Below are 17,746 nucleotides of genomic sequence, written 5' to 3'. Positions count from 1 at the left end.
GACCTTTCTGTTAGGATGAAGCAAGGCTAGGAAAGATCCAGTGTATAATCTCTTCAAAGAAAGATACCTTTAACTTGTACTCTTGGTAATGATTTACTGAAGCTGAGAATCAAGCAGTAAGGTGACTAATCTTTGAGCCTGGGTGGATGGAAGGTAGGAAGGTCAGTACTTGACAATATATAAAACAAACAAAGTGAAGGGAGGTGTAGAGAGTCATTTAAGTGGAGATGCGAAACAAGTTTTGCATCTAATGCTGAGGAAGAAAACTGAGAATTAGACATGTGGGAATTTGGGAGATGTCCATGTAGAATAATGTTACATTGTTGATGACATGAGAGTGGATGAGAAAAGTCAGGAAGGGGATAACATAAGGAAACATGACTCATGGATACCCAAGTCCTACAAGGACAACATGAAAGTGACTGTGCCCATGAGTTCGTTTCACTAGTTCCTAAGGATGAGGTTGGGAAAACGAAAACAAAACTTGAAACTACCAGCTGAACTTAACCATGTCATATCTTTTGTCACTCTGTCAATTCTAGAAAACAGACCATTTTTCAATTGCTCATCAACACGTTCCTTACAGACACAATTACAGAAGAAACTACTGATGGAGTTTTCTAAGCTTGGGAGCAGGAAGTCTTTGCTAGTATGCCTCAAAACAGAAGTAGTTAGAAAAAATGGAACTTTTTGACTTTATATAAACACAAACTTATGGGTGGAAAAGCCACCATAAGAAATGTTTAAAAAAAGAAATATTACCAGTTGAGGAAAATTATTTATACCTTTTATCATAGACAGGGTTAATATCTTTGATCTATAAGGTACTTCTAAACAAACAAGATTGACAATTGGATAGAAAATTGGGCAAGAAATCTAACAGGAAGTTAATTAAAAAAATAAGAATGGCCTGTAGTTGTGTGAAAATATGATTCACTTTGCTACTAATGAAAAAAAATGCAAATTAAAATTACACTGAGAGGGTTTCTCTGGTTGTGCAGTGGTTAAGAAGCTGCCTGCCAATGCAGGGGACACAGATTCAAGCCCTGGTCTGGAAAGATCCCACATGCCACAGAGCAACTAACCCCGTGTGCCACAACTACTGAGCCTGCGCTCTAGCGTCCGCAAGCCACTACTGAAGCCCGCACACCTACAGCCCGTGCTCCACAACAAGAGAAGCCAGTGCAATGAGAAGCCCGCACACCACAACTAGAGAAAGGGATTTCTGCCTAAAGTAGACTATCATACTGTAGAATAATACTCCCACCAAGAACAGCTAGAAACACTGAACAGATTATTTGAGGAAATTAAGGCATGAGAGAGCCAATAATGCAGCAGAAGCTGGAGGAGGTAAAAAATGGTGAACCTGACATTCCACACACAAAGAAGTCTAACAGAGCCTTCAGATGTTTTTTAATGAGATCTTGGGGGAGAGGGGGAAAAACTTATAGGTCAGGGCCCACCAAAGAAGAGGTGCTCTGATAAGTACCTTGAGTTTTCTATGGGTTATACTTGGGGGGCAATGAACTTGAAATGGACCAGTTCTTAAAACAAATTGAAGGCCTACTTTTGATCAATTTAATCTCTGATTAGAGTTCAGTGTTCTACTCAATCCTACCAGCCTTTCAGAAACAAAAATAAATCCTCTCTGGAATAAGGCCACCCAGAGGCTCAAGTTATCTCTACAGTTTTTCACACAGAGTGTCCAGCATTCAATAAAAAATTACCAGTCATTCCTGAGGAACAAGAATGGATCATTGAAAACCAAGAGCTACTCTATATGTTTATAGAGACATGTTAGAGATCTGTTTGTAGATACAACTTTAAAATATGGTTAATGTGTTTAAGAATTGGGTGACAAGAGGGAGAATTCTCATGGCAAAGAAGTTTAACTGGACTAGACACTAAATAAAAAAGTCAGATGTAAATTCTAGAACTGAAAATTATATAATAATTGAAGTTTAGAATTCAATAGGTGGATTTGGTGGCAATTAGACACAGCTGAAGAAGGAATTTACAAACTGAAAGCTAAGTTAGAAGAAAATATAAAGAATAAAATACAGATGAAAAGAATTAGCAGACATATGAGATAGTGTATATCCTATATGTAATGGGGCAAAAGCAATATTTTAAAAGATAATGGCTGATAATTTCCCAAACTGAATGGAAAATATCAAGCCACTGCTTTAAGAGTATTATGATACCCAAGCAAAATTAATGCAAAGCAAACCTTATTCAGGCCAATCAGTGTAAACCTGCAGAAAATCAAGGTTAAAGAAAAAATATATATATTTAGGAGTAAAGACCCATTAACTTCAAAATAGAAACAATAGGAATTATAGATGACATCTCAATAAAAATCACGGAATCCAGAGATAATGTAATGATATCTTCAAATCAGTTAAAGAAAATATCACTAACATAAAATTTCATACCTAGCAAAATCTTCTTTCAAACTTCCAATTTGAAATAAAATATTTTCAGGGAAAAAATAGAATTTGTTCAGGGGGAAAAACAGTAGACCTACACTGAAGGATTTTCACTATATGAAAATATAAATTCCAGGTAGATTATAGAACTAAATTTGAAAGGTAACATGGAAAAAGACCTTTATATCATTAGGCAAAAATTTCTTACACAGTTACAAAACACTGACCATTATGCAAATAATCTGGAGAACATTTAAATTAGCATCATTATTTTATCAAAACACATCATTAAGAGAGTGCAAAGTAAACCAGAGTAGAAGATATTTACCATTTGTGTGTGTGTATATACACACACAAAAAAAACCACCACACATATATATAATATATATCTCACAAAGGACTCTTGTACTAATATATAAAGAAGACAATATAACATAGAAAAGACAAGGAACCCAACAGAAAAGGGGCAAGACACAGACATGTCATAAAAGAGAATATCCTGGCTGGTCACTTAATTTCAATGACTTTTACCAAATCTCATAGTATTTAAAAGCCTTGGCTTTTTCACTATAAAAATAACTATAATATGTTCTAACTCCTTGGACACCATCAGAACTTATTAACATACAACATAACTGTTATATTTCATAAGATATGATTACTATGGAAGGAAAGTTAATTGACCTAACACTATTTAATCACTACTTCTTTGACTTTCTCCTTGGGGTCATTGTTTGTGATGGGATCTAGGGTACCTGTAGCTGATTCTTCCAGGAAATCTCTTTCAAAGTCATTACTCTCAATGGTAATAACCCTGGTGATATTATTATAGAGATACCTCTCTGACATCTCAGAGAACTTTCTAGCTAATAGACAGGATGCTAGTCAATATAATAATGCTCAATGAAAATGAAGGAGCATACAAAACACTTTTAAGAGCTGGGCAAGAGAGGAAAAAAGAAGTTGAAGAAAACAAAACCCAAAAGGCAAATCAGACAGTAAATATTTAAGTTGTTTGCCTTATGTTTTGTTTTTTCAACCTCATTATTTTAAAATATAGTACATTGTTTGAGAAATCTCAGGTTATGCCACCATATTGGCACAGATTAGCATGAGATGTAATGGCAGGTTTTGAGATCCATGACAGAGATGAAAAGAGAAATCATAGTTATAGCTCTATATATTGCCGTGTTCTTGAGCAGAGGTCTCTTAGGTCCGCTTTTGAAGACCCTAATGGTATGTTTGGTAGACATTATTCATTTATTTAATATCATGAGTGTGCATGATACATGCACATGTGGTATGAATATATGACTATGTATGTGTGCAATGGCATGCTTATGTGAATATGCATGTGTATATGTGTATGCATGTGCAAGTGTGTGTGTGGGGGGGTGTATTTGGAAAGAGGGAGAGAAGAACAACAGATACTTATTACTCTGATGTGTGTGGAACTGTTATTATCCTAACGGTTTCTCCCCTGCTGGGCAATGCATCTGAGTGCCCCAGAGAAATGATGCCATTTCACACAGACAATAGAATCTGATCAAAACAAAAATTGCCTCTAGAGCCTATTTATTTCAGTTTGCCTGTCCTTCCCTCATTTTGATTGCTGCTGCTTGGAACACAAATGAGGTACATTTCAGGGCTTCTAGCAGGAGATAAAAGATGCTGAAATAGAAAGAGTCTGGGACAGACAGTACCATTTTCATTTTCAATTACCAACCTCAACTGTCCTCTTCAAAGTCTTGATTATGATAACCTTTTGTAGGTCAGTTGCATTACATAAAAAATAATAAAATGAAGCAAGTCTCATCACAAAGAAGAGATACTGAAATGCATCTAGAATACAATTAACCAGATTTTTAAATACATAAACATGGAGAGAAGTTAGAAGAGTCTCCAAGTTTTTCTTTTGAGATTTGTGTGGACAAACTCCATGCAACAAATAGAATTACAAATAATTATATTTCTCAGAATGTGTAGTTGCATAGGTATCATGACAGCTATAGAAAGCAGGGCCTGTCTGGATTCAATTGTATTGAATTAAAGTGGTGTTGAACCAAAGCAAGCATTCTTGAACCATCTTGACTTTTGCCATATCTATGTTCCAACTTTACTATTAATGTAATGGATTAGGTAATTGTTTCAAAAGGCTCACTTCCTGTCTTCCATCCCTACAGGAGTTGACTTCACTGTTCCCTAACATTGGGCTTGGTCATGGAATTTGCTTTGGCTAATGGAATATTAGCAAAAGTGAGTCAAACAGAGGTTTGAAATGCATTTGTACAGTTGGGGTTTGCCCCAAGAAGAACATGCTTTAGGGAACAGCTGATCTAAGGAGGATAAGACCTGAACTCAACTCACAGCCTGACATCCTTCCTGGCCCAGACTAGATGTGGTTGATCCCCTCTGAACAAAAGAATGGATGATTGTTGTCCTAAGCCTCTGAAATTGAAGATGGCTTGTTATGCAGCATTACTGTGGTGACAACTAATGCTTAATAATGTTTTTAATTGACTCAGGCCTAACATTGCTTCTTAATTTTGTCCCATAGCAATCATAGCTATAAAACTGTGGGCTTAATTTGTGCCTAATTTTTTCACACATGATAATAAATATGTGTGAATAAATAAATAGGTTAATTTTGATATCACCTAAAATCATCTACAGAACTGATAGGGATAGAGTAGGATACTTAAATAGTTAGTTAAAAAATCCCACTAGGGGGGTTAAAGACAGAGGGAATGTTAAGGGAGTTTGGGAGACTACTGTAAGCTAATGAATGACCACTCAAGAAAAAATCTAGTAACCTAGCAACAATCTACACTACCTTGAAGGAAGACCAGGCACATTCAAGCCACAAATCCTGATAGTTAAAATACAAGACAATAGATATGGGGTCTGAATCTTGTTACATGAAGTCAGGGAGTAAATGGTCCTTGAAGACTTGCATTTCTGCATGTAGTCAAGACAGGAATATAAGTGAAAGGGAAAAGAAACTAGGTGAAAGGGGACATTATACTGAAACCTGAGATGAATTACCATATTTTAGTATATGTCATCACCCTTTTGCTAATATACATATGATTAAAATAGCTCAGTGACAGTCCCGGTCAGACCACATAGGGTCAAAGGAGGAACTAATGATGTAAACCTTGACATCTCCCCAAAAATGAGGGAGAAGGTGGTCTTCCCCCACCTTCCCTCTGATTATAAAAATGTAGCCCTCTTTGTTCTCGGGGCTGCACTCCCTTGCCTGCCCACTTATATCTCTCACAAGCGTCCTATGCTAATAAACTCATTCTTTGCCTATCACTTTGCCTCACGCCGAATTCTTTCTGCATCGAGACTAAAGAACATGAGCTTCAGTAAGTCCTGATACCAGGTGAGTGGTTTCAATGAAAAGACAATGGGTTTGAGTCCCCTCCTAGTCAGGGATCCTGGGTTCAGGTTCCAGTCTGACTTTTGGCTGGGTTGAAGCCCCATCCAAGAAGGAGTGTGGTTTCAGGACAACAAATGGTATCTGTATGAAATGTTGAGAAATGCCAAGTTGATGTATACAGATGAGACGTCCCTTAACAGGCTAAACTCTGTTGCCTTCACAATGGTATTAAAATGGAAGAAAACTGGTCACAGAGTTTAAGGCGTTTGTCACGTATATTTAACTTCCAAGCTCAAATGGAGGAAAGCAATTATTCCACATGCATAAACATCAATTTATGTTCTTTTTAAGCAACTGATTGTTAGGGGAGATGAGCTCCATTAGACCTTACTTTATCCTAGAGTGCCAAGTTCACTTTCTAGGTGTAGAATCCAAGTGCAACTAAACCAAAGGCGATCAAAGACCAACTTACGGAGCAAGAACAGAGTGTCAATGAGAAGACAGGACTTGAAGAGAAGTTGAGTCTTTGTATTGTTATGATACTTCCCCACAAACTGCTCTTTACAATCAAGGCACCAACACTATTTAAAATGATTGTAAAAGTCAGTGGTGCGACTCCACTTAGTGATGTGGTTCCAACAGCGATAAACTAAATATATTTAACCTCAAGAAAAAAATTCCAGTCCTTGGTAATGGCATGGGCTTATCCATTCACATAGCTGCTTGAGTAGCAACTAGGTTTCATATCCAGGTGTTTTGTGATAATATGTAAGGGTGCAAAGGATAAACAAACACTACTCCTAGGAAAATTCATCCAAAGTGAAGGGAGGCAAAATAAACCAGGCAGCATTTAACAAAGATTACTACCCACCTTCTCTACAACAAATGACACACAACAAACCACAAATCCAGCCTCTACAAATTCCTTCTCTCCTTTGAATACGCCTTTGTTTTGCTTTTTGTAACTCCCTTTTCTGTTACTCATGATAGATACTGAACCTCAGGACTGTCCGTTTCTGGCCACCTTTGTGGGAAGCTCAACATTAGTGAAAGGAGATGGAGCGTAGCTCTCTGGAGTTGGGCACAGCTGGTTTCAAATCCAAGCTCTGGCATCTCTGCAATCTTGGATAGGTCTCGTTCACATTCAGAGTCTCAGTTTTGTCACTTATAGATGGAGGCAATGATATCTCCCTCACAACATTTGAGGATCAAAAGAGATCATGATTGACTATAATAAATGCTTGATTAATATTTTTTTGGCTGAGAGAAACAAATTTAATATCTACTTCTTGATGTCTCTTAATCAAGGATATTTAAGCATAAAAACTTAGCTGAATCACTTCTCTGTATCATTCAAGAATTTATCACATGTTTCCTCCTCTTTGGTATTATTCATTCATTCATTCATTCATTCATCCAGCCAGCCAGCATATATATTGAGTCTGTGCTACGTATAAACCTTAATGAAAAGAACTGAATGGAGCAGAAGACCGGCTCAGCTGGACTAATAAATCTCAGAGAAGAAAGCGCTAATACTATTCTACAGTGTAGTTGTCTTTTATTGTTACCTCTCAGCATGCAGGGTGTTGAGATTCCTCCTTTCTTCCTTCCTAACTTCCTTCTTAATATCTTTCCTCCCTTCCTTCCTCCCTTCCTCCCTCCCTCCCTTCCTCTCTTCTGTCATTTATTTTAATATTTTACCAATTTTTCTATTTGCTCATTTTTTTCCTTATTGAATTTTTTTGAGTTTTAAAAAAATTTTATTGGAGTATAGTTGACTTAAAATGTTGTGTTAGTTTCTGCCACACAGCAACACATATTCACCCTGTTTTAGATTCTTTGCCCATGTAGGTCACTTAAAAAGCAATATCTAAAGATTTTAGAAGAAAGCATAGTAAAACTTATTTAATGTATATTAAAGAAGATCAAAAGACAGAAGGCAATCCAGGAGAAAATATCTGCAACAGGTTTGACAGAGAGAGGGTTAATTTTCTTAATTTATGAAGACTACATAAAAGTCAATAAGGTCATTACTACAGGGTGAGCATGTGACATGTACATTAGCAAGCTACTCCTTTCTCACAGTGTGGAAGCGTTTTCTTTGGGAGGGGTCAAGTGGTCACAGCACCTACCACATTCATTGTGCTGGATTCCTCAGCAAGTGTGTCCCATGGCCAGCCCAGGCCACCACTTTGTCGGTACTGTTGCCTGTCACAGTGGAGGCTATCCTTGGGGTTGGATAGTTTTTTTCAATTCAACGTGAGCCTTGCAACTCATTTTTGCTCTCTCTAAGAGCAAAAAAGTCAGCTTGGGCTTCACTATTTTCTTTGCTGTTTTCTCTCTCAGCCTCCAAAGCAGAAGGTGATAAACCCTATGCAAACCCTACACAGACTCCTCAGGGAATGAAGGGGGCTCCTCTTTCAAGGGGGCTTCATCTGGGTCTCTCCAGCACCTCCTCCTCTACGTCCTGCTCACCCCCAAGATCTTGCCTTATTTCTCTTTTGCCCTCTATTTGGTGAAATTCCTACTGTTTGTTTTTTCCCCAGAGGTAATTAGATCCAGGAATTTGTTATTGGTCTGCCTTTCCTTTCCCATTTTCCTCCCAGCAAGAGATATTGAAATGGAGAATCACAGCTTGTTTTCCTGTCTCTTTGGGGTAAGGCAGAATAAAGGTGTTCATGGCTGGCGTCATGCACTTGTGGAAATTTCCCTGGACTGCTCCTCTCGCAGTTGGGAAAGTAAATGGTAGCTAGTAAGACCCTATTCAGGATTATTTCAGAGGCTGGTAGAGCCAGGGAGTAGGTTGGGGGTGACACCAAGCTCACGCCTTCCTTTTGCCATGGCTACCAGCTCATTCTTTTAATTACTGTTTTTGTTTGTGTTGTTCGTGGGCTTGTTTTACTTATCTGTTTTCATATCATTATGTTTGGGTGAGTGAGATTTGAAATGTGACTTCACATCACCAGCTTAAACCCAAGACCAGATGTGCAGACTCCTTTGATTTGTGGGATAGGGTATTCACTCTGGGTGTCTCACATACTTGGCCTTTGTCAACAGTGGGTTTTAGGAATATTTATCAAAGGATAGTTCTGGTCAGACTTGAGGTTATGGACTGAATATTCGTGACCCCCCCCCCACGGCCACAAGATTCATATGTTGAAGTTCCAAGTGGCAATGTGACTGTATTTGGAAATAGGGCCTTCATGGAGGTAATTAAAATTAAATGAGGTCAGAATAGTGAGGCCCTAATCTGATAGGACTGTGGCTTTATAAGAAGAGAGCTCTCTCTCTCTCTCCCTCTGCCATATGAGGACACAGTGAGAAGGGGGTCACCTATAGGCCAGGAAGAGAGCTCCTGCCATAAACCAAATCAGCCAGCACCTTGATTTGGACTTCTCAGCCTCCAGAGCTGTGAGAGAATAAACTTCTGTTGTTTAAGCCACCCAGTCTATGGTATTTTTTTTTATGGCAGCCTGAGCAGATGGGTATACTTGATTTATAATTAGTTCCTATTTCTTCAGGACAAAAGTACAATTGTAAGCCATCTGACCCTCATCTAACCTATTTTCTCCCAAAGAACCTCAATCCTAAAGCTGCTCCTTGACCACTCTACCGGTGGTCATCACTTGTAGACACATGCCCGTGGCTCCCTCTCCAAAGTCAAAAAGGAATGACTATTCTCAATGGTGAAAAACTAAAAGCATTTCCTCTAAAATCAGGAACAAGACAAGGATGTCCACTCTTGCCACTTAGTTTTGGAAGCTTTTCAACATAGTTTTGGAAGTCCTAGCCTCAGCAATCAGAGAAGAAAATGAAATAAAATGATTCCAAATTGGAAAAGAAGAAGTAGAATTGTCATTGTTTGTAGATGACATGATACTATACATAGAAAATCCTAAAGATGCTACCAGAAAACTACTAGAGCTCATCAATGAATTTGGTAAAGTTGCAGGATACAAAATTAATACACAGAAATGTCTTGCATTACTATACACTAACAGTGGAAGATCAGACAGAAAAATTAAGGAAACAATCCCATCTACTATCACATCAAAAGGATAAAATTCCTAGGAATAAACCTACCTAAGGAGGCAAAAGACCTGTACTCAGAAAACTATAAGATACTGGTGAAAGAAATCAAAGATGACACAAACAGATGGAGAGATATACCATGTTCTTGGATTGGAAGAATCAATATTGCCAAAATGACAATACTATCCAAAGTAATCTACAGATTCAATGCAATCCCCATCAAATTACCAATAGCATTTTTCATAGAATTATAAGAAAAAAATTTACAGTTTGTAAGGAAATACAAAAGACCTTGAATAGCCAAAGCAATCTTGAGAAGGCAAAACGGAGCTGGAGGGATCAGGGTCCCTGACTTCAGCCTATATTACAAAGCTACAGTAATCAAAATAGTATGGTACTGGCACAAAAACATATAGATCAATGGAACAGGACAGAAAGTCCAGAGATAAACCCATGCACCATGATCATGTAATCTATGACAAAGGAGGCAAGAATATACAGTGGAGAAAAGACAGTCTCTTCAATAAGTGGTGCTGGGAAAACTGGACAGCTACATGTAAAAGAATGAAATTAGAACATGCTCTAACATCATACACAAAAATAAACTCAAAATGGAATAAAGACCTAAATGTAAGACCAGATACTATAAAACTCTTATAGGAAAACATAGGCAAAACACCCTCTGGTGTAAATTGCAGCAAGATCTTTTTACGATCCACCTCCTAGAGTAATGAAAATAAAAGCGACAATAAACAAATGGGACCTAATGAAACTTAAAAGCTTTTGCACAGCAAAGGAAACCATAAACAAAATGAAAAGATGACCCACAGAATGGGAGAAAATATTTGCAAATGAAGCAACCAACAAGGGATTAATCTCCAAAGTATACAAACAGTTCATGCAGCTCAATATCAAAAAAACAAACAACCCATTCAAAAAATGGGCAGAAGGGGCTTCCCTGGTGGTGCAGTGGTTGAGAGTCCACCTGCCGATGCAGGGGACACGGGTTCCTGCCCTGGTCTGGGAGGATCCCACATGCCGCGGAGCGGCTGGGCCCGTGAGCCATGGCCGCCGAGCCTGCGCGTCCGGAGCTTGTGCTCCACAATGGGAGAGGCCACAACAGTGAGAGGCCCACGTACCACCAAAAAAAAAAAAAAAAAAAAAAAAAAAAAAGGGCAGAAGACCTAAATAGACGTTTCTCCAAAGAAGATATACAGATGGCCAAAAAGCACATGAAAAGATGCTCAACATCACTAATTATTAGAGATACGCAAATCAAAACTAGAATGAGGTATCACCTCACACTGGTCAGAATGGCCATCATCAAAAAATCTACAAACAATAAATGTTGGGGAGGGTGTGGAGAAAAGGTTGGTGGGAATGTAAATTGGTGTAGCCACTATTGAGAACAGTATGGAGGTTCCTTAAAAACTAAAAATAGAGCTACCATATGATCCAGCAATCACACTCCTGGGCATATATGTGGAGAAAACCATAATTCGAAAAGATACATGCACCCCAATGTTCACTGCAGCACGATTTACAATAGCTGAGACATGGAAGCAACCTAAATGTCCATCAAAGGATGAATGGATAAAGAAGTGGTATGTATATACAGTGGAATACTGCTCAGCCATAAGAAAGAATGAAATAATGCCACTTGCAGTGACATGGATGGACCTAGAGACTGTCATATGAAGTGAAGGTAGCCAGACAAAGACAGATATCATATGATATCACTTATATGTGGAATCTAAAAAAAATGGTACAAATTAACTTATTTACAAAACAGAAATAGAGTCACAGATGTAGAAAACAAACTTACGGTTACCAAGGGGGAAAGGGTGGCGGGAGGGATAAACTGGGAGACTGTGATTGACATATACACACTACTATTTATAAAATAGCTAACTAACAAGGACCTACTATTTAGCACATGGAACTCTACACAATGCTGTGTAATGACCTATATGGGAAAAGAATCTAAAAAAGAGTGGATATATGTATATGTATAGCTGAGTCACTTTGCTGTACCTCAGAAACTAACACAGCATTGTAAATCAACTATACTCCAATAAAAATTAATTTTAAAAAATGAATGACTAAGATGACAGGATCATACTGGTGGAAAATCTGCATGTTTCTGCAAGACACCCCTTCCACGGCAACACACCTCTTCATGTATTAATTGGGAATTTCTACCCTAATCAAAATCAGAAGCTGTCTTTAGTAGATAAAAGGCAGTGGCAGTAGCCAAAGGTGGGCATGAAATCCAGACATATACATATACCTTTTCCTTTTATGTTTAACCAGGTGATGTGCCTCCATACAGCCACTTTGAGAATGGTTTGGAAATTCATCAGTTATTGTCAGAATAACCAGTCTACAGAAACCCAATATTTGGGAAGAAAACCCCCAAAACATATCCACCAGATACTTCAGTGTCTACTATGTGCTGAGATAAAAATGGATGAGGCATACTGATGTCTTCATGGATTTCACAAGCTAGCTGAGACGGGGGTGGGGGGGGTGAGATGAGAACATGGACCACCCACAAGCCACGTGTTATGGTATGAACGAGGAACTCTGGAGGCCCAGTGGAGAGTGAGTCACCTTTTTTGAGGGCTGGTGAAGAAAAATCTTGGAGAACAAGGAAATGACATTTAAGTTGGAGCTGGTTAGAGGAGTCAGTTTCAAATGTTTTGCATCCTTGCCAAGCATTGGGATAGGTAGAAATATCTCCTGTGTGTAAAAGATCTGGAGGACTCAGTTTCTTACATCTTCAACTGGACCACCTTAGGCCCGACCCGTTTTACTCCTCATCTCCCCTTGCTGGTTGTGCTGCCCCCATGGAACTCTAAAAGGCAGTTCCAGCTCCTTTATGTAAGATCACAACCACCGAAGCTTTCCCAGGTATTGCCACACTTGGCTTAACTGAGCTGGATTCCGATCACATTCTACACGTCTGGCTTTTCTTTCCCTGTTCCAGGCCCCAATTAAGCATCTAATTCTCATTCAGCCTCATAATGCAGTCCCCACACCCTCCGGGGCCTGGCAGAGATGAAGGCTACAAGTAGGCCCTTCTCAGCCGGGGGCCGCCAGGGCTGGTCTCAGATCAGGGTCTTTCCAGCAGAAACAATACAAACCGGGTGTCTCTCAAATGCCACCCCCCCACACCATCACACCCTCTTTGTGGCTCTTATTTCTCTACAGCGACCAGATAAGTCTACACAGCAGGGCCCTAGTGAGCACAGAGATAGGTATTTTTTTCCACAGGAATCTCTTGATTCTTTTACGCTAATAGGGTTTTAACTATGTAAGGAGCCACAGTGGGGTAGCTTTGGGCTTTTCAATGATTCTTTATGTGGTATCTTTCATAAGGAAGGAAACTTGCTGCTGGAAATAACCCACGATTCTTAGAAACTTCATCACACACTTAAGTCTCCTGAAAGAAAGTGCCTCTGACTGCTTGGGTTGAAATCCTGTGTGATTATATACACAGCTCTTTAGTCAAAGAATAATTTAGTCCTATACATTCTTTTTTTGTGTGTGTGTGTGTGTGTGCGGTATGCGGGCCTCTTACTGTTGTGGCCTCTCCCGTTGCGGAGCACAGGCTTCGGACGCCCAGGCTCAGCGGCCATGGCTCACGGGCCCAGCCGTTCCGCGGCATGTGGGATCTTCCCGGACCGGGGCACGAACCCGTGTCCCCTGCATCGGCAGGCGGACTCTCAACCACTGCACCACCAGGGAAGCCCCCTATACATTCTTAATTATAGATTCCTTAATGATTTCCACTAGATTTTGCCCTCATTGTATATTTTCCTAAATAGCACAATGTATTCGGAACATTTAATAAAATCTAGTGGGTCATCTTTGTGATGACCAAAGTACTAGAAATCAATACCCAGGAAGAAAGCTGTATAACTAGTAGATTTACAGAATAAATAACTAGTAGATTTACAGAAACACGGAAAGACAAACTATCAGAGGACCCTGATCTGGAAATAAGTGCATTCAGTTTTGTTAAGGAAATCCCATTTCTAGTCTTAGGCTCTCAATACCAATTCTCTCAGCTTCAAAGAAAAATGATAGATTTTTTTCCTACTAGGAAAAGTTTTCAAACACACCTGGCATTAAACTAGAGCCCATTTTATATTTAGCTTTTCTTCAGAAAGCCCATTTCACAGATGCCTGGATCTTAATCTTTGAACTTCTTTGTATTTAATCATTTTTATGCCTTCTGAGAGTTTATCACTACCAGAGCAAACACTTACACACACACACACACACACACACACACACCCCCAGAAAAGACTGTCTAGGCCACATTCACTAAACATGTAACTAAAACTGCTATTAAACTCAGCCAGATGCCTTTTACCAAAGAGAATTCTAAGTTACCTGCAAGAAATTGCTGTTATGTTTGCCAACCCCCTCTACCTAGGGGCTTTATTCCTTTCTTAGATAATAGGCCTATCTTGACTTTTGCTGTCTGCACCAGACGCTTTGCCCAAGAAATAAAAAAAGATCTTTGACCATATTCCAGTCCAACAAAACCCTTCACAGGTGTGACATTGGGCCCCAGAAAAGTGGCATGGCTGCTCCAGGCCATCTAGTGATGAAGTTGGGGCTGAAAAATCTTCCAAATTCACTCCTGGGCTGTTCCCACTTCATCAATCTAGTGACAGTGGTGAGAGAGCCCTACAGAGGCAGGTGAAATGGGACTGGAATTTGGGAATGGCCTAGAATCTTCTTTCACAGGTCTGCTTGGCCAACTCTAATCCATTTGAAAGCAATGGACTTGAAGAATGTCTTCCATGTCCTTAGGATGGCTTGGGGGAGGGAGAGGAACACAGACCTATTCACAATGAAGAGAGTGAATCCTGTTGAACACCAGGGACTTCTGTGGTCAGCAGCAGCAGGCTCAGTGGGAATGGTGATATGCCAAGGTCTCCCCTCTACAGGATCTGCAGGGCCCTGCAGCATAGACCATACTCCCCTGCCAGATAGTTTAGAGTCAAAGCTTGGGGGTTCATTCTCCTTTTGAAGATGGGTACATGCCACGGCCTCTTTAATCTGGAAATCCAGGTTAATGTCACTCTGAACCTCCTACCATGTGGGTAGAAGTGTATGATGGCTTGGTTTGGAGTCCATGGGAAAGAGTCTGACTATGGGGCAGAGTAAGTTTTCAAGGCTTGCTTGAGCACCAGAGGATCTGAGAGCTCAGCAGTAAAGGAGATCCGTCAACAGAGGTTGGGTCTGTGATGATGTCACCCTCTGGGCTTCAGGGCTCTTCAGGTTTGTGCCGCAGTACCAGCCTCTTGGAGCTGACATGACTGGGTCGCTCAGTACTCTTCCTGATGGCCCCTGGGTGCTGAGCATCTTAACTCTCCTGTTGCTTCATAGATGGATTGACGTCTGATGGCTGAATTTTGCTTTTGTCTTGACTGATGTCTCTATAGGCACCCTGGTCTCTCCCACAGTCATGAATCTCTTGCTTGTTCCAGAATTTTGACAACCGAGGGATTCCCTAGCCTTCTGTGTGGCTGCCTTTCTGCCTCTTTTCTCAGACGGTCATAGATACTCCTGCAGCTGTCAAGCTGCTTTCATTCTCCACGTGGAAACAGCGCCTCCAGCGAGAGGATGGGCTCTGACACCAGTAAATAATGGGCCTTGCACTGCGTTCTCTCTTGACTCTTAACCTCTTGTTCTAGGAGATAATTCGGGAAACTCTCCCATAATAGAAAAAATAACATCCAGAATTTTCCTTTCAGGCAAAGAAATCTTAATCCTTTTTTTGTTCATGTATTTTACCAAACTAGAGATCCTGTCACATCACCTCTTCAGCAAGATACAATTCACCTTTGAGGAGAAGGCAATCCAATTTTGATGTATTGATCTCAGGACACAATGCTTTTCTTAAAAAAAAAAAGAAAAAAAAGTGTAGATCCATCTATATGAGGTTGTCAAATAAAAGCCTGAAGACCTGGCTTTTTAAAAGGGGAGATGCCAACAGAGTTTGATTTCTTTCTTTTTACAGAATTATACAGACATTTTTGCTTGTAAAATAATTTTTTTGAAAGTTCAAAATAATGCAGCTAGAGGCAGTAACATTTCCCCTGCCCCGTGGCTTCCTTTGGGCAAATGGTAAGAGTATTTCTAAAGGCCACCCTCAAATTTCAGCTTTCTGTTCTGTTGCATTTAATTGGTTGCTATTTGGCTGCCTTCAATAGAATATTGATTATATGTGTGGCTGTAAACCTTGGAGGAAGAAAGAAGACAGGTTCTTATATACCAGTAAGTGTCCTCCATTATAAAGAGACATCTATTACAGATGTGGAGGTGGTGCTGTGCTAGTGCTGGTGATGTGTGTGTGTGTGTGTGTGTGTGTGTGTGTGTGTGTGTCAGGGGACAGAAAAGGAGTGCTCCTTAAGGTTTTATTAGGCAGGAAAGTGATAGTATCTGTTTTGTGGCTAAATTGTTACTACTGTGTTTCCCTGTTTCAAAGACACATTTTTTCCGCACGTTTTAACATCAGAGAAGTTGAGATGAATTGAATAATCAATGGCTCTACAATTGCTATAAACCTGGGTTAAAGCCAGGTTCAGATAGGATTTGCATCTGCTTGTTAGTCACTGGACAGCGTTACCAACCCCATATTAGTTAAATGTCCTGCTGAGACTTCTATGGACCGCACTGGGATATGAAGTCAGGGCACAAACCTGTATAATTAGCATCAGCATGTGATTCAACTTTTTAAGAAAGACATTTTTTTTAAACCTTCTTCCATCAATGCCAAAGGTCAGACACCCAAGCCTCCTAGCTTTTTGGAGCAGTTATAGTTGGCGCCTGGGCCACCACCCCTGGGCCACCTCTGAGTCCCCCTGCAGCTGCAGCAGACAGTAGCCCCGTGTTCTCCGACAGTTTGTCCCCTTAAATGCCTGCATTTCTCTGCTTCTCCACTGGCAGTGCAGGGTAGCTTGTTCACCTCGGGACAGGACAGCCCAGCCGTCCTTTGCCAATGGAAGTCTGAGAGCATTTGCTTATTAATTGCTCTTCACTAAAAAAAATGTTGGGGATCTAACGCCCCCCAGGGCAGCCCTCAACCAACGAGGGAAGGGAGTCACTGGCTAACACCCAGCTTCCCTTGATTCTGAGGTGTGTTCTACATTGGTCTTCAAATTGGTCTTCGGGGAACTGGGTCCATTTGCTCACACTTCACCGGTTCCCTTCCCTTCCCTTCCCTTCCCTCATTTCCCTTAGTGCTTCCTGGGGCCGTTTCCCAAATAAGCCACCTGCATGAAAGGTGTGACCTAGGATCTGCTCTTGGAGGAGCACAGACTAAAGCACTGTGCCTTATTTCTCCCTTACCCTCATCGGAGGGTGTAGCTCTTTTTTGCCCTATATTGAGTTCTCCATCTGGGGACTTTTTCTTTCTCGGTGAGATTGAATAGAAGAGTAATTCTTATAATTGAAGGGATCTTAATTTCAATGACATACAATTGATGGAAAAATAAAACCCTGCTGGGATGACAGAAACACATTGAAATTACAAAAATGAGTCATTCGCTTTTCTCCCCAGAATCAGTATAAAGTTTTAAATAGTTGTAAAGTGTTCTGTCCACCCTGATCCAATTAAACTAAGTTGGCACCTATATGGGTCATGGTATGGGTCTCAGGTCTCATCATATAGTTCTGAAAAATCATTATAGGAAATAATGGATATCAAGCAGTTTTATTCCAGTTGTAATTTTACTGTTACGTTTTTTAAGATTTCTCATACGTGACATGGAGGTTGATTAGCTGATGGTAGTAGCCCCAGTGGTCCACTTGAGTTTGTTCATGGACCATCTGCTCTGGACTCACCTGGAGATTACTGCAAAATGCAGATTTCTAGGCT

At 40.1% G+C, this 17,746-nt stretch overlaps 1 protein-coding gene across 3 annotated transcripts in view; it reads right to left on the bottom strand.

Annotated features, from left to right (window-relative positions):
• MACROD2 (mono-ADP ribosylhydrolase 2) overlaps positions 1 to 17,746 on the bottom strand; it is a 1,992,245-nt gene that overhangs the window by 21,170 nt on the left and 1,953,329 nt on the right. The window lies entirely within an intron of this gene.

This window comes from Mesoplodon densirostris, chromosome 16 (genome assembly GCF_025265405.1).
Source record: "Mesoplodon densirostris isolate mMesDen1 chromosome 16, mMesDen1 primary haplotype, whole genome shotgun sequence".
Taxonomy (NCBI): domain Eukaryota; kingdom Metazoa; phylum Chordata; class Mammalia; order Artiodactyla; family Ziphiidae; genus Mesoplodon; species Mesoplodon densirostris.
The sequence above is the reverse complement of the archived record's forward strand: the minus strand, read 5'-3'. Positions and strand labels throughout refer to the sequence as shown.